A 24,915-nucleotide genomic window follows, 5' to 3' on the forward strand; every position below is an offset into this window, starting at 1 on the left:
GGGAGAGCTCAGACTGGGTTTCCTTTATATTCCAAATCAAAAATAATAAATTTAATTAATTTGGAAGTTAAGTTTCTATTTCTGTGGTCTCTTATAGCTCTTCTGGATTGGCAAAATAGCCAGTGCTTAGAAAAATAGCTTCCCAATGTCTAGCCCTTAAACACAAGAAGACAGAGTGGAGGCAGGAATTCTTAAACCATTTTCACTGTGTTTTCCTTGGTAGTTATATCAGATGAAACAGATCTAGTTCTTGCTCTTGAGGCTTTATAAACCTGCCCTTAAATGACATTGACAAACAGACAGACATATGACTCAGCAAACATGGCTGGATATACATGATGAATTAAAGTATTGTCAGTCTGTAAATGTCTTTTGTGTGGGCTAAATACACAATGAAATGTTGACTGTTTAGAAAATAGAAAGAAGAGTTATTCATCCATAGGCTGGCAGTTTATTCATTCCTGATTCTTTAAATCTGTGTTTAATGTTAACATTTGCATATGTGGTGCCTCATAAAATGATAGCATATTGAATTTAGTCTTAATTTTAGTTATTGTGTAGCTTACAAATCTTTCCTTGTTGCAACTGTGTATGAGTTTGTAGGGCCTCTGTGAAAGGTTCAGTGTCTGACCTGCAGCATTCTGTGTCTTTGGTGCTTTCTGTCCCTCCTATTCCATGTACCTCATACTGTTGCAGAGATCACAGATACATTTGCTATCTACCTCTGGACAAAGTAGGCTTTTATAAAAGATGTTTATTAAACATTGAGTAGATATAAAACATTTACAAAATATCTGTAAGGCTTATGGAATAACTATATAGAGAACATATGTGTCCCTTCAGCCCAGTTTTAAGAAAGCAATATGACCATTACCTCTAATATCTCCTGTGTGCTTCTCTCTGATCCCAAACTTTGCATCCTCCCTCAGAGGCAACCAAAGTTCTGATTTTTTTTTTTTTTTTTTTGGCCGTGCTGCACAGCTTGAGGGATCTTAGTTCCCCAACCAGGGATGGAACCTGTGCCCCCCTGCAATGGAAGTGCAGAGTCCTAACCGCTGGATCACCAGGGAATTCCCCTGAATTTTTGTGTTAATAATTTTCTTCCCTTTTTCAATGGTTTTGTTACATATCTGAATATCCCTAAACAGTTTATTGGTTTTACTTGTTTTTGAGTTTTATAAAAATAGAATTATACTGTATGTATTTTTCTGGGACTTACCTTTTTTTTGCTCAACGTTATAGTCTTAGATCTATCCATGTCAATGCATATAGCTATTGTTCATTAGTTTTCACTGCTGTATAATGTTGCATTGTATGAGTATTCCAGAATTTATTAGCAGATGAATTGATTGATGAATATCTCAGACAGTCCAATTTTTAGTTATTACGAACATTGCTCCTATGTATACATATATTCCTGAATATGTATCTGCCACACACAGGCAAGAACTTCTCAGTGTTTCCCAACATTTTTCATGCCACAGCACACATAGAAAATTATAGATCATATTTGTACAAAACTCTCCATTAAAGGAATGAAACTGTGTCTCTGGCCTGGGGGCTTCTGCTTGGCTGGCGAGTTGAGGAGATCCATATCTGGGCACACCTATGACCCATTTGTTGCACTCTAGGGTACCATGGAACAGCAGTTAGGAAGCTGGGCTATGGTGTGTGCCTGGGAGTTAAATTGCTGGTTGTAGGAATGTGCTTCTTCATCTTTTCTAGGTAATACCAAATTGCATGGCGGTACTAATAATTCCATTTAACTGACATTCAAAGTGCTTGTATCAATTCTCATTCCTTGAATATTTAGGACAGAAAGGGAATCACTGAGAATTCTACCACTCTCATGATAATGAAGGTCAAGAAGGAAAATAAAATGATATATTGTTCCCTAGGATATCAATTCAGATTTGCTTTCTCAAAACATGATAATGTCAACATTTCTTTAAAATGTGACAACGGAGAGTTATAGGCAGTAGATGATGTTAAGAAGTGACAACGTGCCTCTGTAGTTGTAACTGACTGTGAAAGCTAACAGCCCAGGCTGAATGAAATATGTGTGAAAGCTGTAATTTTGTCTTTCAGATTTAGTGTTACATTAGCTTTTTGTTTCTTAGCCTTAAGAGGTACTTTCAGAGAAGGTATACAAGATGGAGTTAATGAAAGCTATTTGCTATGTAAGTAACTTTTAGTTTAGAAACCTAAACATCTACAAAAGAAGCTGGTTTAACTATTCTTAAAATCAGTTTTATTTCAAACAGTAAAAAAATCTCTAAGTATTAGAATTACATTAGGGTAATAAATGATGCTGATATTAGTTTTCCATTCAGATGACATTAGACTAGATAGTTGATTTTTTAAAAAATTACTAATCCTACATAGTTTTCCCATGACATTTTCAAGAAGCTCCTGTATATTACCTACACTGTTACTGATCTAATGACTTTCTCACACAAAAGATTTAAAAGAAATCTTTACTTGGTGTGAGTATTGCCTTGTGGCTTGTAGACCAAGGCTATTTAAAATTAGATGGAAAATATCAGAGCAAAGCTTTCAAATATGTATTTAGCCTGGTTTGTGAGGAACCAATGCCAAAGTAGTGTTTCACGTTACTTGGCAGGGAATTGCATATGAAAACTACACTTCCATTTTACCAATATACCATGCACTACACATAAGCCAGGGTTTCAGTTGTTTTGTTATAAATTAGAATTTGAAGCATAGTCACCAATTCTTGCATTAACATCTATGTTTACAGTATGTGTATGTACGTGTATGCATATATATATATACATACTTATGCATGTGTATATGCACACACATACATATTTACATTATGTGTATACATAAATTATATATGTGTGTGTATATATATGTATATATATATATATATATATATACACACACATATGTATGTATATAGTATTGGTTGGTACTTAGTATACATTCATCATTCTCAAATAGCATTGATAAAGCATCTGAGTATAGTTGACACTGTGACTTCCCTCTCAGTTTGTAGCCAAGCTCTAGCTATAGACATAAAGGGTAAATAATATATGGTTATGTGAATAGAAATAGCAAATAGTGGCAAATATGATAAATCCAAGATTTTGTTCATTATTTTTCTTCTTTGAATGTGAAATGTTTATTGTAATTTGCCATGCGAGACCATAATTTATCATTATTTTTAAATTATAGTTATCTTGAGTTTTAATAGCAAGCCCACATTTCAGCATAGCTGGCCATTATATCAGTGCTTCTCAAATTTCTACCCAAGTACCCCTTTATGGAAATGGAGAGTGAATTTGTAGCCCTGGAAGTAAGAAGATGACCCCCATGCTTGAAATTTTAGGATTTGTCTTAGAAACTCATGCAAATTTTGTGTGTTCTCTCTCATTCAGTGTATTTTCCTCCAAATAAAGCTGATGCTACTTAATATGTGCTGTGGCTTCAAGTACCCAATTTGAGAAGCATGATAATAAATGGAATCCCATTTCCCAAAGGCCTTTGACTCAGAAGTGCTTTCATGTAAAACTTTGACTTCTGTGATCTGGGTTCCATTTAGACTTCACTGAAAGTGGAAAAGGTCTCTTGAGTGACTTCTTTTGCCATCAGTTATCTCTCTCTCTCTTTTTAATCCGCTGTCTCTTGGTCTTTTGTATATCCTCATTTCTTGGACAGTGCATTTGATGGAACCCTTCTTCTTTGATCTTTTATCTTGGTTTCCAGGAAATTACCCTACCGTGCTTCTTTTCAAACCCCTCTGCCGATTCCTTCTTTGTCTTTTTTGCTACTATGCTCTTCCCCCTAATTGTGTTTCTGTTCCATGGCTCAGTTTTGGCCTCTCCTTCCTTACTCTGTATCACCTTTCTCACCTATCCCAGTTCTGTCCTCTCCCCAAACTCTCATCCTCTAATATCCAGAGGCCTTTTAGACAATTGAACTAGAACATTTTAGGGTCACTCTCACATCCCCAGTGCCTTGCACAGTGCCTGGCATAGTAGGTATCAACAGATATTTGTTGAAGGAATGAATTAAATGAATTTCATTCCCCTTCAAACCAGCTTCCTTTTTTAATTTTCATCTTTCATCTGGTATCACTATTCTTCTCTCTCTCCACTACTGCAAATATTTGGTTGATTTTTTTCTTTTGAAATGTATCTTATATCTGTGTTAGTTCTTGTCATTGTATTTTCATGACTTTTACCCTAATGCAGGCCTTCATCCACTCATGCCAGGATTACTCTCACAGTTTCTCATCTGGCCTCTTTTTGGTTCTAATCTCTCCTCTCTCCAAGCCATTTCCACCATAGCTGCCCTAGTAACTTTTTAAATGTTTATTTCTTGTTTAAATAAACTTTTTATTTTGGGAATAATTTTACATTTACAGAAAAGTTGCAAAAATAGTACCTTCACCCAGTTTCTCCAGATATTAACATCTTACATAACCATGGCTCATTTGCCAAAATTAAGAAATTAACAGTGGTACATGACTGTTAACTAAAATCCAGACTTTATTTGGTTTTTGTCAGATTTTTCGCTACTCTGCTTTTTCTATTCCAGGATGCCATATTGCCATTTAGCATATTTCTATTTTTAAATAGCTAATACCAGCTTGGGTAAAAATTCAAAAAGGACAAAAGGATGCATAAGTCTCCTTCCACCTCTGAACCACAGCTATCCAGTCCCTTCCCTAGAGAGAACCCACTGTTTCTGGATTCTTGGTTAATCTTCCAGAGAGATTTTCTGTGTATACACTCTCTCTCAAACACACACACACAAATAGTTGCATTCTAAATATAGTGCTCTGTACTTTACCTTTTTAAACTTAATACAGCTTGATCATTCTTCATCAGTAACACAAACTTGCCTTGTTTTCTTATTCCAGTATTCCATTGGATATCTGCACTGTAATTTACCAGTTCCCTGCTCATTGACATTTTTAACTTTTGCAAACAAAGCTGCAGTGAATAGTCGGACATAGATCATTTTATATATGTATGTTTTTAGTTATTGCTGGGTCAAAGGGGATATATTCATAATTTGATTGCCAATTTGCTTTTCGGAGGTTCTCCCAATTTAGCCTCCATTATTTCCCCGTAACTTCACCAACATTGTGTCTCATGTGACTTTGAACTTTGCCAACTTAATAGGTTAAAATATTATCATTGTACTTTTAATTTGCATTTCTCTTATAATGAGTAAGGTGGAGAGTCTTTTCATATATTTAAGAGCCATTTATATTTCTTCTTCTGTGAACTGTCCCTATAACTTTGCCCATTTTTCAATTTGGTTATTAATGTACTCATTATTTTATTTTCTTTCCTTAAAATCTTTCAGTTTCACCTATTTCCTGATATATTAAGTTAAAATCCTAGTTCCCTTTTCAAGACTTTACATTGTATGTTAAAACCCTAGTTTCACACTACTTTCCAACAACTACTGCTGCTCCGATCAGTCTGTTTTTTATACTCTCCCAAGGGCACGCAGCGCTCGTTCCTTCCACCATGCCTTCTTTCATAGTGTTCCCCCATTTCCTCCCTCTACTATATCTCCACTTTGAGACAGAGATTGTTGTCACTTCCTACAACTGGGAAAAATTCCTTTTAATTTCAAGTGGACTTCTAGAAAGAATAATTAACTGATAGTTTATAAACTCTTAAAAAAGAAAATGATAATCACTAAGAGACAACACTGACTTACAAACAAAACAAAACAACTGCTCACATCACAGTAACCACATCTCCATTTCCAGTAGAGTTCTAGTGGATTGGTATGCTGTAGACATATCTTTATTTATTAAGGCATTTTATTCTCCTGATACATTTGAGAAGTTAAAAAACAGTATAAGCTACATGAGAGTGTTTTTGTAGCTGATCAAACTTGTGTACCCAAAGAGTATTGACTCATGGACCAATGTCAAACTGAAGATCTCTAATAGCAGGACTCTGTTCTCTGTTTCAGAACACTGTTCTTGATCTTGACTGCTCAGTGTTTACTTACTAATAACTTGGTGAATACATGGAAATTAAATCAATGAAGTTAGGCTTAAAAAATATTTCCAGTGACATAGTACAGAGACATGATTCAAAATTATCTTAATATTGGAAAGATGGGCTAAAACCAATAAGATGAAATTTAAAAGGACTGAATATACAGCTCTGCATTTAATCTCTAATATTAGCTGAAAAAAGCGAATGAGGCACCTGATTTTTTTTTTTTTTTGAGGCACCTGATTTGATGTAGTTTGTGTGACAAAAACTTGAGTCCACTAACTTAAGAGCATAATGCATTAAAAATCTAAAACAGTCTTGAGTTGCATTTATAAAATTATAGTACCTTGATAGTTCCACAATTATTTTTTTTTCTTCATCAGACTTCATTTGGAGTGTTCTATCAGTTCTGGGTGTTATGTTTTCAAAGAGACATTTTGAAATGAAAGTACCTATATTATATTTCTATCCCTGCTATTAAAAAATTGTCACAAACTTAGTGGCTTAAAACAACACAAATTTATTATTTTACAGTTCTGTAGGTCAAAAATCCAGTGTGGGTCTCATTAGGCTAAAACCAAGGTGTTATCAGGGCCGTGTCCCTTTCTGGAGGCTCTAGAAGAGAAGGTGTTTCCTTGCCTTTTTCAGCGTCTAGTGGCCCCCTTCCTCCATCTTCAAAGCCAGTAAGAGCAAGTCAGGTCCTCACATTGCCCCTCTCTTACCACAGCTGGGAAAGATTAGATGCGTCTCGATAATCTCCCCATCTCAAAGTTCTTAATTGAATCTACAGAGTCCCCTTTGCTGTGGAAGGTAACATAGTCGCAGATCTGATGGTTAGGGTGTGGACATCTGTGGAGGAGGTCATTATTCTGCCTACTGCAGTGCTTATTTATTGCAGAGGATCACCAGGATAGTGAAGGGGCTAAATTGGATACAGAGAATCAGACTAAGACAAATTGAAGATGATCCCAAAATGTATTGCTTAGGAGAGAATGCGATAATGTTTATAAAGTGATTAGTGTAGTAAGTACATAATAAATGGTTTCTGCTTCAAAGGCTAATGCTACAAATTATAGAAATACAGTAGCTCAGAGGGAAAGAAGCTTAGGGATGTGGAAGGGGATGAAGCAGCATAACATTTTATCTTGTGAAGAACAGAATTTGGGATCTAAGTTTTCACTTTACGTTAGATCAGCAAGTAGTTTCAATGTCAGAAAGCACTAAGTTTAACAAGAACTTTGCGTTGTTTCCCTAACTAGTGAAAGAGTTGAGGTGAATGGAGGTGATGGAGTATACAGTAGTTGAGAAGCAACTTTCTGGCCTCTTTCTGCCGTGACTGCACAATGTATGCACTCTGAGGAGGAGGGAAAACTTTTATCAAAGGAAGAAAGCAAGATTTTTGAATCTCAGAGGACTATTGTATTGGTTTGTTTGATTTTTCTAGGAACACATGGGAAGGAAATCCCCTCTGAAACCAAAACCCAGCCATTAGAGATTATGAGATTTTTCAGGCTTTCTCTATAATCTTTCTTACATTTGTCTCTTTAAACATGTCCAACTCCCCCTTTGAGAAGTTGCTGATAGGTGGTTATCATGCAGGATTTAAATTAACAAACCCTCCCACCGCGTTGGGTGGTAGCTTCCAAGGCGCCATGGTAAATGTGTATCAGTGTGAACCTGATCCAGAACCAGCCAGGAAGGGAACAAAGTTTAGTCTGTGAGGAAGTAGGCAGCTGCTGGTAGTTTCATGCTGTCTCTGCAGACTTCAGGTTGCTGTGGTGTAAGTATTTTTTTTTAATATTTTGATATTTGAATATGAAAGCATGGTAGGAACAATTTCTATCTAAGATTAAATTAAGGTACTAAATCTTGTGTACTAGACCTACTTACAAGAAAGTTTCAGCATTTCACAAGTAGTTTGATCTTTTTTAATGAAAAGGAAAGCCCTAAAGCTTTTTCAGCAAGTGTTCTGCTAACACAGGTCCTCCTGCTTGCATGAGATGACTTTTAATGTCTTGTCTTTGGTTGAGTTAAGGTGCTTATGGTCAGAAAATAAAAGTGATTGTATATATATCTGGTGCCCTGAGATTGATTATTTCTGAGTAGTGCTTAAATTTTCTCCCTGATGTTCTCTCCAGTTGCTTTCCCTTTAGTTTAGGCTCATGTTACAAGATTATGTTAGCAAATATTTAGTAGTCTCTCAGGTAATTAAACTGGAGGTTTTGATGTTCAAAGAAATCGAATGAATGAGAACTAAGTAGAACTAACATAATCAGTTGTTGGGATCCTAGATTTAAGAGCAGCAGAATAAGAGGAGGAGCTTCGTGAAATGGATGGAAATGGCAAGCAGCCTTAGAAATTTCATGCAACTTCGGAGAAATCTGTTTTTAAGATTTTGACATGTGTACTAATTTTGCGGACTAAATTCCCAATACTATAGTGTGTAAAATAAATTTCATATATGAAATTAAAATTGCTGTAGTTCAGCTGCTAGAGTTCTACGTTGATATTAGGATTCCAGGAACTACACATTGTTATACAAACATTGACTTTATTGAGTGCAGCTATGAGAGTGTTAAGATTGCATTTGGTGCTGGCGAGGTTGATATTTTCTATTCCCTTTTGTCATAATGTATTTGAAAAAAAAATCCTGGTACTCGACAACTGTATGACTTTGAACATAGAAAAAGTTTGATGTGGTTAATGTATTATATAAAAATTATAAAGGCTGGCTGTGGGCCAGTAGCCTTTCAAATCATTCAGGAAGTACTGAGGAGACAGATTGTTTATATGGAAGTACAGTTTTCCCTTTCCTCTAGCTTCATCTCAGACCTTAGGGACATTGGGTCTATTTCTCTAGCCTGCCTCTTATTCCTGCTGGACTTGAGCGGGAGCCCAGATGATGGTATTGGGGCCCAACTGACCCTTGGTGGGATGGAAGACCAAGACACACTGTCCTAAGCAGGCTCTAGGGCTATAATAAAGTGAAACCTTGGCTCATCCTTTAGATTGCTGAACTGCAATGATTCTAGGTTCCTGAGCTGATTAACTTCCCCAGCTCTATTAATAGCCACTGCTGCGCCAGGTTACTTAGTTATCGGTTCATGGCGGGGGAGAGGGTTGGGTATCCTGGGAGAGGAGCCAGCATGGCAGGTGACACTATTACCAGGGAAGCAGTTATTTTCTGACCATATTTAAAATATTTCCGTCATTTAACAACCTAGAAGGCCATACAGGTGTGCCCTGGCCAAATCTTAATGAAGACCCTTCTAGATTTTTTTTTTAAAACCTCCAATAGTTGTCTCAAACACCCAAACCGTTGCACATGTCCCACAAAGCCCATATGATCTGCCTTCTGACCGTCTGTTTAACATCATTGCCTGCCTTGTTCTCCTCACACAGTTTGCTCCAGCTGTATAAATGTTTTTGCTGTTTCTGCAACACGTCAAGCTTGTTCCTGCCTCAAGGCTTTTGCTGCCTGGAAAGCTTTCCCTTACATTGTTTCTTCCTTCCCTTCATTCAGGTCTCTACTCAAATGCCTCCTCTTCAGAGGTACCACCACCTCACTTTCACTACATCGCTCCTTTTTCCTTTACCCTGGTTGACGTTTTCTTAAATAGCTACCTGGCATAATTTATTTTTTTCAGTAAAATATATATAGTCTTTCCCACTAGAATGTAAGTTCTATGAGGGCAAGAACTCTATCTTGTTCAGTGCTGTATTGCCAGTACCCCAAATAGTGCCTACTGGACATATAGTAGATACTTGATAAACATTTGTTTTGTGAATCATTTAATGTCAATTGGTGCCATTAAAATTTATTTCTAAGCATAGGAATTTTAATTGAACTTTTTGAATAGGTGATATAAGTCACATGGTTCCAAGATCAAAACATATAAAAAAGTATATTTTGAAAAGTCTTCCCACCCCAGTCCCCTACCTATTCGGTTCCCGTTCAGGGCCCCCAAATCGTTATTATTATTTTTATTTATTTATTATTATTATCAATATTACTATATTTTATTATTATCCTTTTCATGTATCTAGAGTTTCTTTATATGTCAAGGAAAGATAAAAGTATAAACAGATTCCTACTTCCCTCCTTTTTTACACATACTATTATATATACTCTTAATTTTTTCACTTATATCTTGAACCTCTTTCCATATCAGTACATAGTGAGCATTCTCATTTTAAAATAGCTGCATAGTATTCCATTGTATAGATATAACTTACTTGACCAGTCATCCAGTAATGGGCATTTTGGTTATTTCAAGTATCTTTCTTTTGCAAACAATGCTGAAGTTCACAATCTTCTGCCTATATCATCTCATATATTCATACAGTATATCTGAATGATTAAATTCACCAGAGTAGAATTGCTGGATCAAAAGGTGTCATAGTTATTGCCTAATTGCGCTCCATAGGGACTGTACCAATTTGTACTCCCCCAGCAATGAACATATAAGAGAGTGCTATCAGACTTTTGGATTTTTGCCCATCTGATAGCTTAAAAAATGGTTTCAGCATAGTTTTTTTAAGAATTTATAATAAAATTTGTGTTAAGGTTTTAAAAATAGTTTTTAAATTTTAAATTGTGATTTAAAAAATAATGTAAAATTTATCATTGCAACCGTTTTTTTAAAATTTATTTGTTTAATTTATTTATTTTTGGCTGCATTGGGTCTTCATTGCTGTACTCGGGCTTTCTCTAGTTGCGGTGCGCGGGCTTCTCATTGCAGTGGCTTCTCTTGTTGCAGAGCACGGGCTCTAGGCGTGTGGGCTTCAGTAGTTGTGGCATGCAGCTCAGTAGTTGTGGCTCTCAGGCTCTAGAGCACAGGCTCAGTAGTTGTGGCATGCAGCTCAGTAGTTGTGGCTCTCAGGCTCTAGAGCACAGGCTCAGTAGTTGTGGCACACGGGCTTAGTTGCTCCGCAGCATGTGGGATCTTCCCGGACCAGGGCTCAAACCCGTGTCCCCTACATTGGCAGACGGATTCTTAAACACTGCGCCACCAGGGAAGCCCGCAACCAGTTTTTAAGTGTACAATTCAGTAGTGTTAATAAGCATTTTAACATTGTTATGAAACAGATCTCCAGAACTTTTTCATCTTGTAAAATTGAAACTCTTTACCTATTACATGACAATTCTCCATTTCCCCCTCCCCCATTTCCTAGCAACCACCATTCTACTTTCTGTTTCTATGAATTTGACTATTATAGATACCTCATATAAGTGAAATCACACAGTTTTTTGTCTTTTTTGTGAGGCTTGTTTCACTTAGGATAAAGTCCTCAAGGTTCATCCATGTTGTAGCATATGACAGGATTTCCTTCCTTTTTAAGGCTGAATAATATTCTGTTGTGTTGTAGATATCACATTTTGTTTATCCATTTATCCATCTATAGATATTTGGTTTGCTTCTACCTCTTGGCTACTGTGAATAATGCTGCTATGAACATGAGTATGCGGATAACTCCTTGAGGTTCTGCTTTCAGTTTTTTTGGATAAACCTAGAAGTGGGATTGCTGAATCATATGGTAATTCTATTTTCATTTTTTGAGAAACCACTATGCTGTTTTCATACTGCACCATTTTAGCATGGTTTTAATTTGCATTTCTCTCATTTTGTGTGGGGTTGACTATCTTCTCATATTTAAAAGAAACACCTTTTTTTTTTTTTTTTCTATGAACTGTTTGTATCTTTGCCCTTAATGGGATTTTTTTCTATTATTAATTTGAAAAATTTTTTGCTTTTGTGCCTCTGAGTTTTCCAAATTTAGAAGCTAGTAGGCATAAGTACAGGTTTGGAGTAAGACTGCCTAGGTTTGAATTCTAGATCTGTTAGTGGATGTGCAATATTGATTGGGCAAGTTGCTGAACATTTCTGAGCCTTAGTTTTCTTATCTGTAAAATAGGAATATCACTGAGTTGTTATGAAGATTGAATGAGATGATGTATATTATGTGCTTAGTATAGGGCCACTGTGTTAAGGCAAGAAAAGGGGATAAAAGGCCAAGTTTCAGAAAGAAGGCAAAACTGGCGTGATTCACACACGGAAAGATTGTATACATAGAAAACCCTGTAGAAGCTATAAAAAACTATATGAACTAATTAGTAAATTTATCCAGGCCACAGGTTATAGTCAATATAAAAAATTTATTTGAAATAATTAGAATAGCTAAAACAATTAGAAACTAAATAAAAATATCACCATTAAAATACCGAATACAGGGCTTCCCTGGTGGCACGGTGGTTGAGAGTCCGCCTGCCAATGCAGGGGACACGGGTTCGAGCCCTGGTCTGGGAGGATCCCACATGCCACGGAGCAGCTGGGCCCGTGAGCCACAACTACTGAGCCTGCGCGTCTGGAGCCTGTGCTCTGCAACAAGAAAGGCCGCAATAGTGAGAGGCCCGCGCACCGCGATGAAGAGTGGCCCCTGCTCGCCACAACTAGAGAAAGCCCTCGCACAGAAACACAGCCAAAAATAAATAAATGAATAAATAAATAAATAATTAAAAAAAAAACCCCAAATACATAGAAATAAATCTTTTAAAAAAGCACAAGACCTCTCTACTGAGAACTACAAAACATAGCTGAGAAAAATTAAAGATCAAAATTAAAAGTACAATATATGTACAGTTGACCCTTGAACAATGCAGGCATTAGTGGTGCTGATGACCCTCGTGCAGTTGAAAATCTGCAGTAATTTATAGTCTGCCCTCCATATACACAGTTCCTCCCTCTGGGTTCCAAATTTGCAGATTCAACCAACCTCAGATCATGTGGTACCGTACAATGTACTATTGAAAAAAATCTAAGTGGACCCATGCAGTTCAAACCTGTGTTGTTCAAGGGTCAACCATACCATGATCATGGATTATAGAACTCAAAACTGTTGAGACGCCAATTCTCCCTAAATTAATCTATAGATCCAATGCAACCTCTATCAGAATTCTAGCAGGCATTTTTGAAGAAATTTTCAAGCTGATTCTAAAATTTATTTGGAAACGCAATGAATATAGAAGAGCTAAAACAATCTTGAAAAGAAACAACAAGGTGGAAGATTTATAATATGTGATTTCAAGACTTTAAAGCTACAGTTAATCAAGTATTGCCCTAAGCATAGATAAATAATATCAGTGGGACACAATAGTGCGTCCAGAAATCGGTCACACATATAAGGTCAATTGATTTTTGATCAAGGTGGCAAGTAAATTCAACGGGAAAAGGATAGTCTTTTTAAACATGTTGCTGGATCAAATGGATTTTCTTATGGGGAAAAAAAAGAATCTCCATGTCTTTCTCTCTCCATATACAAAAATTAAATAGGCATGGATCATAGATCTAAATATAAAACTCAGAACCAAGAGCTAGGAAAAACAAAGAAAAATATCTTTGCAGTCTTGGAGTATGCAAAGATTTCTTGAGAAGGACACTGAAAGCACTAACCATAAAAGTAAATTAAATAAAATTAAATGAACTTACGTTCTTACTGCAAGACTTCTCGGGACCTTTATTAATGTTTCTAGTAAGAGGATCATGCAGCATTTCTCAGCATGTTTGACCACAGAAGCCTTTTTCATCTGGAGCATTGAACTAAAATACAGGAGTGAGTGTGGCATAGAATTTACTTGGAGAAGTGTTGCTTCAGTCCTCTCCTCAAAACATACTATTTTTGAGGGTTGTAATAAGTTAATGATCATTTTCTCCCTCTTTGGTGTGAATTACTGTAATTGCATCCATTTCAACAGAGTGAAGAAAACCCTTCTGCCAAAAGAGCTGTAATCACTCCTCACCCCATAATGACTGGTCAGCCAGCCAACTGTTGCAGTTATTACTACCGGTAGGATTCTGGGATAGTGTCACATTAGATTGAAATTTGCCATAATAAGAGGAATAAAGAGTGACTGAAGGTACAAAGCATTTTTGCATTCTGCCTGCTGCTGTTTCCATATACTTGTTTGGCCTGCTCTGCCCTGCTCACTTATTGCCTGGCAAACTCCAAGTTATTAACCCCTTGCTTCTCTCAAATCACTCAACTCCTTTAGTAATCCCAGTTCCTAATTGCTTGAAAGCCTTTTCTTTTTCCCCCTGTGGAATTCCCACTCTCTGACTCACAGTTCCCTGTCCTAATCAGATTCCTCTTCCTGCTGTTTCTGCCCATGAACTGATTTTTATGGAATATGGATTGTCACATAAGAAGCAGAAGAACCAAAATAGAAAGTAGAGGGAAATCAAAGCCAAACTTTACTTAAACCAGAATTTGGCTGAAGGCTGTATTCAGAGAAAGAGATCTGAGGAAGAAGTCAAAATAGTATTGTAATGCCAGTAGAAATATATAAAGAAAAGAGAGTTTAAGGAAGTGTCCCTATAATGTTTTTGGATTGTATTTTAAAAATTGATTACTGTAACAGATATTAGTTTCTCCTGAATGTGGAAAGCTAATAGCCAGATAGGGAAATGTTATCTGTGACATCTGAATAGAGCTTACTAGAAATTAAGAAGGTTTAATTTTAGATCTGCCACTAATTTGCTTTTTGATAGTAAGTATATATATTCTTATAAAGAAAGAAATTATTGCCCTCACCCTCATTTTGCAAAATATATATATATATATATAAAATACATATATATACACACATATGTGTGTGTCTCTCTGTATATGTACACACACACCACATGCACACATATACACACATACCAAGCTCTGTCCCAGATACTTTTCTTGTGTGCTGTCTCATTTAATCATTTCTGTTCATGTCTCCACTTCCTCATGTGGAAAGTGAGGTGATAATATCTCACTCTGCCTTCCTCCCAGGACAACAAATACAATCATAACCAGATAATAAAATACACTACTTCGAGCATTAGTCTAGAATTTAAGGAATAAACCTTGAATGCCACGTTGTGAGATGTGTACCACTGTTTTCATAGCAAAATGGTATGATGGATCCTGGTAAAATTCATTTCAAAATACATTTGCAATACAAACTTAGTAGAAACAATTTACACAGGTTGTTCTGCAGACATCAAAGAAACGATGGAACATCTGGAAGGTATAGAACGGCCTTTTTTCTACTTCTCAATAAATGCAACACAAAGTAAACACACCCTTTACAGTACTTTATGACACACCTCATCAAAAAACAGGCAAGAGAGATTACTTAGGCAAATGCTTAGAGGCAGGATTACAACATAGATGACAAAAGAATTTTACATTAGAAATTGAAAACCAATTTTTAGTTTGTATTATAATAGTATAAACAAAAGGGTGAGACATACCTCAGAAGGCATCTAGGGATTGTGAGGTGTCAAATGGAAAGATGTTTATGTAACTCTACTGCTTATTAACCTGGACCTGGGAGCTGAACAAAACTTGATGTCTTTATAGCAGCCTGATACTTTATTATAATCAGAATGGAAGTTGTAAAAGTTATTGAACCCCCACCTCTAGGCTGTCTTTCCATTCTCCTTAACAGCTTTCATAATTTAATAAGATGATGGAGGTGGGGGCACAATGGCTGCCGAGTGTCTCGGAAACTACAAGCTTTCCTCACTAAAGTTCCCTAAAGTATCTAGAGGATCATAAACCAGGAAACAAACCTCTCCAAGAAAGACCATAAAAAGTTACTAATTGAAAACCTGAAAAAGGCTGCCTTATAATCTCTTACCTGGAAAATGATTAGACAATAAGGTCCATAGGAACAAACATGAAAAACAAAGTGGTTTCTATGGCTGTTTTGAGAAACTGAGAAAGAAAAAATAATTTTGGCAGAACTTTTTCCAGTTGAAAGTTTCAAGAATAAAGTTTTCAGACAATACACTTAAGAAATCATATCAGATACACATTAACAGCAATAAATACAAATAGGAAATGACCAACATATAAGTGGATATTAATAGTGCTGGTTCACTGAATAAAGAAAAAGAGCAGAAAACACGAGAACCTTACATTCCAGTAGAGAAGTTACCTTCACTCAATAGCAAGACCCTTATGCCCATCTAATGAATTCTTAAATTTTTATATTTATTTTTTATTTCTAGAATTTCCTTCTGATTCTTTTTTTATACTTTCCATCTCTGTGGTAAAATTCTTCATCTATTCATGCTCCTCATTTCTACTAAATCCTTTAACAGAGGGACTTATTGTGATGGCAATTGCAAGAATCCATACATAAGTTAAAATTTGTAGAACTGTACACCACAGGAAGTCAATTTCACTGTGTGTTATTTACAGAAAAAACTATGGCCTATTTAAAGCAAAAATAATAACAATGTACAATAGAGTTAAGAGTGTATGAAGAAATAAAATATAACAAGAGCACAAAAGTTGGGATTGAAGTAGTACAAAATAGTATGAGGGAGGTTGTAATAAGTTAAAGTTATATAATATAATCTCTAAAACAGTGGTTCTTAGGGCATAGTCAGCCCAGCAGCATCGGCATCACCTGGGAGCTTGTTAGAGATGAAGGTCTCTGGCTCCACTGCAGACCTGAGTCAGCAGCTCTGGGGGTGTGACTCAACAGTCTTTCTGTGATTCTGATACATGCTAAAATGTAAGAACCATCACTTTAGAGCAAGGGTTGGGAAACATTTTCTGTAAAGGGTCAGATAATAATATTTTAGGCTTTGTGGGCCATATGGTCTCCAGCGCTGCATTCTAATAAAGTATTATTTATTCTTTAAAAAAGGCCATGAGCACCAGTTATCTTTTGTCCATGTGCTGTAGTTGCTGATTTCTACTTTAGAGCAACCATTCACACACACATGCACATATACACATAAACAGATATAGCTAAAATGCCAAAAATGAAATAAAATGAAAAGTTACAAAACACAAACAACCCTCTCTATGCACAGTAATGTGGGACTGTAAAAATGATCATGCAAGCTGAAATCATGCAAAGCACTTTTAATATCAATGGAAAAAATTATGATTGTTCTGTGACCTTTAAAATCTTTTTTGTCATAACCTTTTTGGCTTTACTGTGGTGTGATGCCATCCTGTGCGGCTGTTCTCCGGAACAGTAGTTATTTATCTGTCCACTTTCTCTCCCACCTGAGTGCATGCCACCAACCCCTGGAAGATTAGATGGAGATGGACATGAGCCCCCTGAGGCCCCAGAACTATCTTCTCGGTTGTGAACCAAAGACTGACAAAGATTATCACTTTAAGGTGGATAATGATGAAAATGAGCACCAGTTATCTTCAAGAACGGTCAGTCTAGGGGCTGGCGCAAAGGATGAATTGCACACTGTTGAAGCAGAGGCAATGAATTATGAAGGTAGTCCAATCAAAGTAACACTGGCAACTTCAAAAATGTCTGTACAGCCAATGGTTTCACTTGGGGGCTTTGAAATAACACCACCTGTGGTCTGACGGTTGAAGTGTGGTTCAGGTCCTGTGCATATTAGTGGACAGCACTTAGTAGCTGTGGAGGAAGATGCAGAGTCAGAAGATGAAGAGGAGGGGAATGTGACACTCCTAAGTATGTCTGGAAAGCGTGCTGCCCCTGGAAGTGGTAGCAAGGTTCCACAGAAAAAAGTAAAACTTGCTGCTGATGAAGATGAAGATGATGATGATGATGACGACGATGATGAGGAAGCGGAAGAAAAAGCTCCAGTAAAGAAATCTGTACGAGATACTCCAGCCAAAAATGCACAGAAATCAAACCAGAATGGAAAAGACTCAAAACCATCAATACCAAGATCAAAATGTCAAGAATCCTTCAAAAAACAGGAAAAAACTCCTAAAACACCAAAAGGACCTAACTCTGTAGAAGACATTAAAGCAAAAATGAAAGCAACTATAGGAAAAGGTGGTCCCCTTCCCAAAGTGGAAGCCAAGTTCATCAATAATGTGAAGAATTGTTTCCAGATGACTGACCAGGAGGCTATTCAAGATCTCTGGTAGTGGAGGAAGTCTCTCTAAGAAAATAATTTAAACAGTTTGTTAAAATTTTCCATCTTATTTCATTTCTGTAACGGTTGATATCTGACTGTCCTTTTTATAATGCAGAGTGAGAACTTTCCCCGCCACGTCTGATAAATATTGTCCAGGTTCCATTGCCAAGAATGTGTTGTCCAAAATGCCTGTTTAGTTTTTAGAGACGAAACTCCACCCTTTGCTTGGTTTTAAGTATGTATGGAATGTTATGATAGGACATAGTAGTAGTGGTGGTCAGACAAATGGAAATGGTGGGGAGACAAATATATACATGTGAAATAAACCAGTATTTTAATAAAGTAGCACTGCTTCTCTTTCTAAAAAAAATTTTTTTTTGTTTGGCTGGGGCAGTGGAAGAAGATATTTTGCTTGACTGGAAAGGAGCATCAGGGAACTTTCTAGAGGTCTAGAAGTGTTCTAGATCTTGTTTGGGGTGGTGGTTACATGAATGTGTAGAATTGTTGACATTCATTAAACAGAACACTTGCGATCTATGTATTTCATGTATGTAAATTATATGCCACTCAAAGATTTTTTTAAGGTACAAAATAAGGGTCTGGAATAAAATTTGCAGTTCACGTTAAGTGACATCCTTATTGCAGATAAAATAAGGTAAATTATACGGAATGAATTCTTTAGGAAGAAAGATGGGGAAGGCAGTCCAGGCAGAGGAAACATTTGCAACGCTTGGGAAGAGGTATGGGAATGAATGAAGTTTGAGAAACATTGCTTTATGCGATGGGGAGCCATGGAAAGATTTTCATTAAGGGAGTGAAATAATCAGAATGTATTTTAGAAAGATTGCTCCTGTAGGAATTGAAGGGGAAGGAGATTAGAAGCAGGGAGATATATTTGGAGGCTCTTGTTACAGGCCACATGAGAGATGAAAGGAACCTAAGGGAAAGATGTGCGAATCAAGAATGGGGCAAAAACTTGAATGATATTTAGATGGAATCAATTGGATTTAGTGACTAGATTTATTAAAATATTAGCAAACATTTGTGAGCAGGCATTGTGCTTTGGGCTGCCATGCCTTATCTCATTTAACCTTTATAGTAACCATCTCGGTAGGTATGGTCATAATTATCACCATCACCACCACCACTGTCATTTTCTCCATTATACAGATAATGCTAAGTAACTTGCCCAAGGTTACACAGCTTAAAAGTGCCAGAGGCAAAGTTTGTAATATACAGTTTCTCAGGAATAAATTGTGGGAATTCTTAAGATAATTTATGTCCCAACTTGCTAACACAGTAAGAGGAAAAACAATAACGGAAGACTAATTTCATGACCAAATGTAGAAAAGTCAAGCAAATCATAAAATCAAAAGAAATACAGTCGTCCCATAGTATCCCTATGGGATTGATCCCAGAACCCCTCAGATACCAAAATCCACAGATGCTCAAGTTCCTTATATAAAACGACCTAGTATTTGCATATAACCAAAGCACATCCTCCTGTATACTTTAAATCATCTCTAGATTACTTATAATACCTGACATAATGTAAGTGCTATGCAAATAGTTTTAAATGTAAATTTCAATTTTAAATGTGATTTCAATTTTATATATTTTTCTTATGTATACTAATAAACTTAATATTTGTTGCTAAAGATTTTTTGGGGAAAATTAATATAGAGAGAAAGAAATAAGTGAAATTTTATTTAATTGTTCTTTGGAAAATATGGCATAGGTTATATGTTCCAAGAATTTGATTTAAATCAAGTAGAGCTGGCCCTCCATATCCATGGGTTCCATATCCATGGATTCAACCAATTGCAGATAGAAAATATTTGAAAAAAGAATTCCAAAAAGCAAATGATATTTGCAAATGATATGACCGATAAAGGATTAATACCCAACATATATAATCGGTCATATCATTTGCAAATATTTTCTTCTATTCACTAGGTTGTCTTTTTGTTTGGTCAATGGTTTATTAATAGAATTTTTAAAATTTTATTTATTTTGTTTATTTTGGCTGTGTTGGCTGTGTTGGGTCTTTGTTGCTGCACGCGGGCTTTCTCTAGTTACGGCGAGCAGGGTCTACTCTTCATTGCGGTGTGTGGGCTTCTCGTTGCGGTGGCTTCTCATTGCGGAGCATGGGCTCTAGGCACGCGGGCTTCAGTAGTTGTGGCACGTGGGCTCAGTAGTTGTGGCTCACGGGCTTAGTTGCTCCGTGGCATGTGGGATCTTCCTGGACCAGGGCTCAAACCCGTGTCCCCTGCATTGGCAGACGGATTCTTAACCACTGTGCCACCAGGGAAGCCCCCTTAATAGAATTTTTTGAGCAGTTTTAGGTTTATAGAAAAATGAGCAGAAAGTACAAAGAGTTTCCCATAAACTTTTTCACCTCTACTCCCACCCCAAGTTTTCCCTATTATTAATATCTTGCATGTAGTGTGGTACCTTTGTTACAATTGATGAGCCAAAATTGATACATTATTATTCACTAAAGTCCATAGTTTACATTAGGGTTCATCTTTGTGTTGCAGATTCTATGGGTTTTGGAAAATGTATAATGACAGGTATTTACCATTACAGTATCATGCAGAGTATTTTCACTGTGCTCCATCTCTTCATCCCTCCCTCTTTCCCTCTTCCAAATTCCTGGATTTCTTTTACTGTCTCCATAGTTTTGCCTTTTCCAGAATGGTTGGAATCATATGTATGTAACCTTTCAGATTGGCTTCTGTCACTTAGCACAATTTGTTTTTTCCTTTCCATTTTCTATCATCAGTCTCACTTGGGTATTAACAGTTCTACTAATATTTTTTTAATCAGCTGTAGGCTTTATTAATTTTCTCTTTTGTTGTTTTTTATTTCATTGGTCTCTTTTCTTACCTTTATTATTTTCTCTTCTTTCTTTAGGTTTAGTTCTACTTTTTGTAATTCTTACTTTAGGTTTAGTCTGCTCTATTTTTTTTTTTTTTTTGCTTTTTATTTTATATTGGAACATAGTTGATTAACAATGTTGTGTTAGTTTCAGGTGTACAACAAAGTGATTCAGTTATACATATACATGTATTTATTCTTTTTCAAATTCTTTTCCCATTTAGATTATTACCAAATATTGAGCAGCATTCCCTGTGTTGTACAGTAGGTCCTTGTTGGTTGTCTATTTTAAATATAGCAATGTGCTCTGTTTTTTCTAGCTTTTTTGGTGGAAACAAGATCAAGATTATTACTTCAAAATCCTTCTTCTTCTCTAAAACACACATTTAAAGCTATAATATTTCCTCTAAGCACTGTTTTCTTTGTATCTTGCACATTGTGGCATGTTGGGTTTGTTTCATTTTCATTTAGTTTGAAATCTTTTCTAATTTTCCTTGTGATTTGTTTTTTCACCCATGGGTTATTAGATGTGTATTTTTAGTATCCAGATATTACAGGGATTTTTTTTATTGCAGTAGAGTTGATTTACAATATTATATTAGTTTCAGGTGTACAACATAGTCATTCAATATTTTTATAGATTATACTCCATTTAAAGTTATTACAAAATAATGGATATACTTTCTTCTGCTGTACAGTATATCCTTGTTGCTTGTCTATTTTGTACATAGTAGTTTGTATCTCTTAATCTTATACCCCTTTCTTGCCCCCACTTCCTCTCCTCACTGGCAACCACTAGTTTGTTCTCTATATCTGTAAGTCTGTTTCTGTTTTGCTGTATACATTTGTTTGTTTTACTTTTTAGATTCCATATATAAGTGATAACATAGAGTAGTTATCTTTCTGTAACTTATTTCACTAAGCATAATACTCTCTAGGTCCATCTATATTTTTGCAAATGGCAGAATTTCATTCTTTTTTATGACTGAGTAATATTCCATTGTGTATATATACCACATCTTTATCCATTCATCTGTTGAAGGACACTTAGGTTGCTTCCATATCTCGGCTAATAATGCTGCTATGAACATGGGGGTGCATGTATCTTTTCAAATTAGTTTTTGTTTTTTTCATATACATACCCAGGAGTGGAATTGCTGGATCGTGTGGCAGTTCTATTTTTAGTTTTTTGAGGAACCTCCATACTGTTTTCCATAGTGGCTGCACCAATTTACAATCCCACCAACAGTGTACAAGGGTTCCCTTTTCTGTGTATCCTCGCCAACATTTGTTATTTGTGGTCTTTTTGACAATTCTGACAGGTGTGAAGCGAACAGGGATTTTTTAAAAAGGTATCTTATCGATATATAAAAATACTTATCTTACTGATGTCTAATTTAATTTGTATATGGTCAGTGAACATACTCTTTAAGATTTCAGTCTGGAAATTTATTTATTTTTAAAAAAAATATTTATTTATTTATTTGGCTGCTCTGGATCTTGGTTGCAGCACTCGGGATCTTTGTTGCCACGTGCGGGATCTTTGTTGTGGCACGCGGGTTCTTTAGTTGCAGCATGTAGGATCTTTAGTTGTGGCATGCAGGCTCTTAATTGCAGCATGTGGGATCTAGTTCCCTGACCAGGGATTGAACCCGGGCCCCCTGCATTGGGAACACAGAGTCTCAACTGCTGGACCACCAGGGGAGTCCCTGGAAATTTATTGAGAAACATTTTAAGGCCCAGAATAAGGTCTATATTGGTGCAACTATCTTTGCACTTAATGTATTCTGCGGCTGCTAAGTGCAATGTTCCATGAGTGTCAATTAGAGCAAGATGGTTGATAGTATTGTTTAAGTCTATCTGCTTATGGATTTCTTTTGTCTACTTCCATTACTACCTATTACTGAGAAAGGGGTGTTAAAATCGCTATGATTGTGGACTTAACTATTTCTGTAGTTCTGTCATCCCATACTTTGAAGCTCTGTTGTTGATTATGTCCATATTTAGGATTATTTTGTCTTCTTGATTAAGTGGCCCTTTTATTATTATTAAATCTCCCTCTTTATCTCTGCTAATGCTCTTTGTTTTGAAGTCTGTTTTGTCTGGTAAAACAGTCACACCAGCTTTTTTATGCTTAGTATTTGAATGGTATATCATTCCTTCCTCCTTTTATTTTCAAATTGTCTGTCTTTTTTATGTATGAATTGTGTTTCTTAGAAATAGCATATAATCAGATCTTGCTTTTTTTAATTCAGTCTCAGTCTTTACCTTCTAGTCCATCTACATTTAATGTAGTTATTGATATGGTTTTACTTAGGTGTACTTTGTTTTTTGTTTTCTGTTTATCCCGTCTGGGGTTTTTTGTTCCTTATTTCTTCCTTTGATTGATCAATTGACTTTAGTTTAATCAAATGTTTTGTAGTATTCTATTTCAATTCATCTAATGACTGCTTAGCTGTATCTTTTTAATATTTTTTAGTACTTGCTGTAGCAATTTTACTGTGTATCCTTAAATGATCACATTCTACATATTAACATGATATCATTTCTTATAGAATGTGAAATCTGTGTATATAAAATATGACAATAGGAACATAAAAGATGGGATGTAATAGAACATGCTTTAGGGTAACATAAGGGATACTTGTGGCGTTGAAACTGTTCAGTATTTTAACTGTGGTGGTGGACATATGAACCTACACGGATGATAAAATTGTATAGAATGTCATGCACACTCACACAAACATACACACACAAATGAGTACAAATAAAATGGGGGAAATCTGAGTAAGATCAATGGATTATGTCAATATCACTATCCTGTTTGTGATATCATACTATAATTTTGCATAATGTTAACGTTGGGGAAAACTGGACAAAGTTTACAAGGGATTGCTCTGTATTATTTCTTCTAACTGTATGTGAATCTACAGTTATCTCAATAAAAATTTCAATTTAAAAAATGTTCTTGCTATAAGGCAACCAAACTTTATTGCTTAAAGTAATGGGCCTTCAAGTATCAAGAAAGAAAAAAGTTAGAGAAAGGATATTTCTACTTTGATTCATAATATATAAAACTAGAATATTCAACACTGCTTTGCAGTTCACATTGCCTGGTTGGTGGAGAGTGGTAGAAGGGATTCAGAACAATACTCATCAACTTGCCTGCACAAGTTGTTGTGCGGATGTGTTCCAGATGCGGGCCAGCTGTGAGTCTAGGCTCGGGCCTAGAGAGACTTTAATAAAAGTAATTATTGAAATAACAAATCTAGCCTCCTATGTTCAGGAAGGACTGTGTTACAATTGTCCTAGCCCAAAGAGATTTTATCCTGCATTTAAGAATTTACAAGAAGAAAATCCTGTAACTTTGTTCAATCAACAAATGTTTCTTGAATACCTTCTATTTATCAAAGTACTCTGCTAGTTGTTGAAGACACAGGAATGAAAATGACAGTTACTGATTTCAAGCAGCTTAGGGTTTAGTGTAGAATACAAACTTATATACTAGTCATTACAATACAGATGTGTTAGAAATATGCAAGGGGTGCTGTGGAAACACGTCCAACAGATCCAGGAGTGTCATCAAGGGATTCTGAAGGGATAATCTTAAAGGTTAAGTAGAAGCAAAGAAGAGGTGACAGGGCACTCTAGGGAGAGCAACAGCAAGATCATATAGCCTGGTAGGTTAGGAGAACGAGCCATTCACTCTGACTAGAGCCTAGAACTAGGAGTGGCGGGAAGTGAGGACAGAGAACTTGGTAGGGAACACTATTGTGTGTTGGGGGGGGGTTGAATAGTGTTCCCCTAGAATCCATATTCACCTAGAACCTCAGAATGTGACCTTATTTGGAAATAGACTCTTTGTAGTTATGATTATTTAAGTTAATATGAGGTCGTTCTGGGTAGGGTGGGCCCTAAATCCAATGAGTGGTACCCTTATAAGAAGAGGAGAGGACACACAGAGAGAGAAGGGGCCATTTGAAGGCAGAGGTGGAGATTGGGGTGAAACAACTACAAGCCAAGGAACACCAAGGATTGCTGGGAGCCACCAGAAGTTACAGAGAGGAAAGATTCTTCCCTAGAGCCTTCAGAGGGAGCATGGCCCTACTGATACCTTGATTTTAGACTTCTAG

At 36.3% G+C, this 24,915-nt stretch overlaps 1 protein-coding gene and 1 pseudogene across 5 annotated transcripts in view; both read left to right on the forward strand.

The window, feature by feature from the left end:
* The window catches only part of MAP3K13 (mitogen-activated protein kinase kinase kinase 13), a 159,790-nt gene that overhangs the window by 24,476 nt on the left and 110,399 nt on the right, over positions 1-24,915 (forward strand). Inside the window, exon 1 of one of the 4 annotated variants that reach the window (XM_082461451.1) lies at positions 6,236-7,776. The exons of the other annotated variants lie outside the window; for them this stretch is intronic. The gene's annotated coding sequence lies outside the window, so the exon portion shown is untranslated. Of the gene's footprint in view, positions 1-6,235; positions 7,777-24,915 lie in introns of those variants that run through there. 4 annotated transcript variants of the gene reach the window in all.
* LOC309660637 (nucleophosmin pseudogene) lies at positions 10,879-23,988 on the forward strand (annotated as a pseudogene). Its single transcript has one exon. The product of its transcript is annotated as a nucleophosmin pseudogene (transcript).

Source organism: Balaenoptera physalus (assembly GCF_965194825.1).
Source record: "Balaenoptera physalus genome assembly, chromosome: 4".
Lineage (NCBI taxonomy): Eukaryota > Metazoa > Chordata > Mammalia > Artiodactyla > Balaenopteridae > Balaenoptera > Balaenoptera physalus.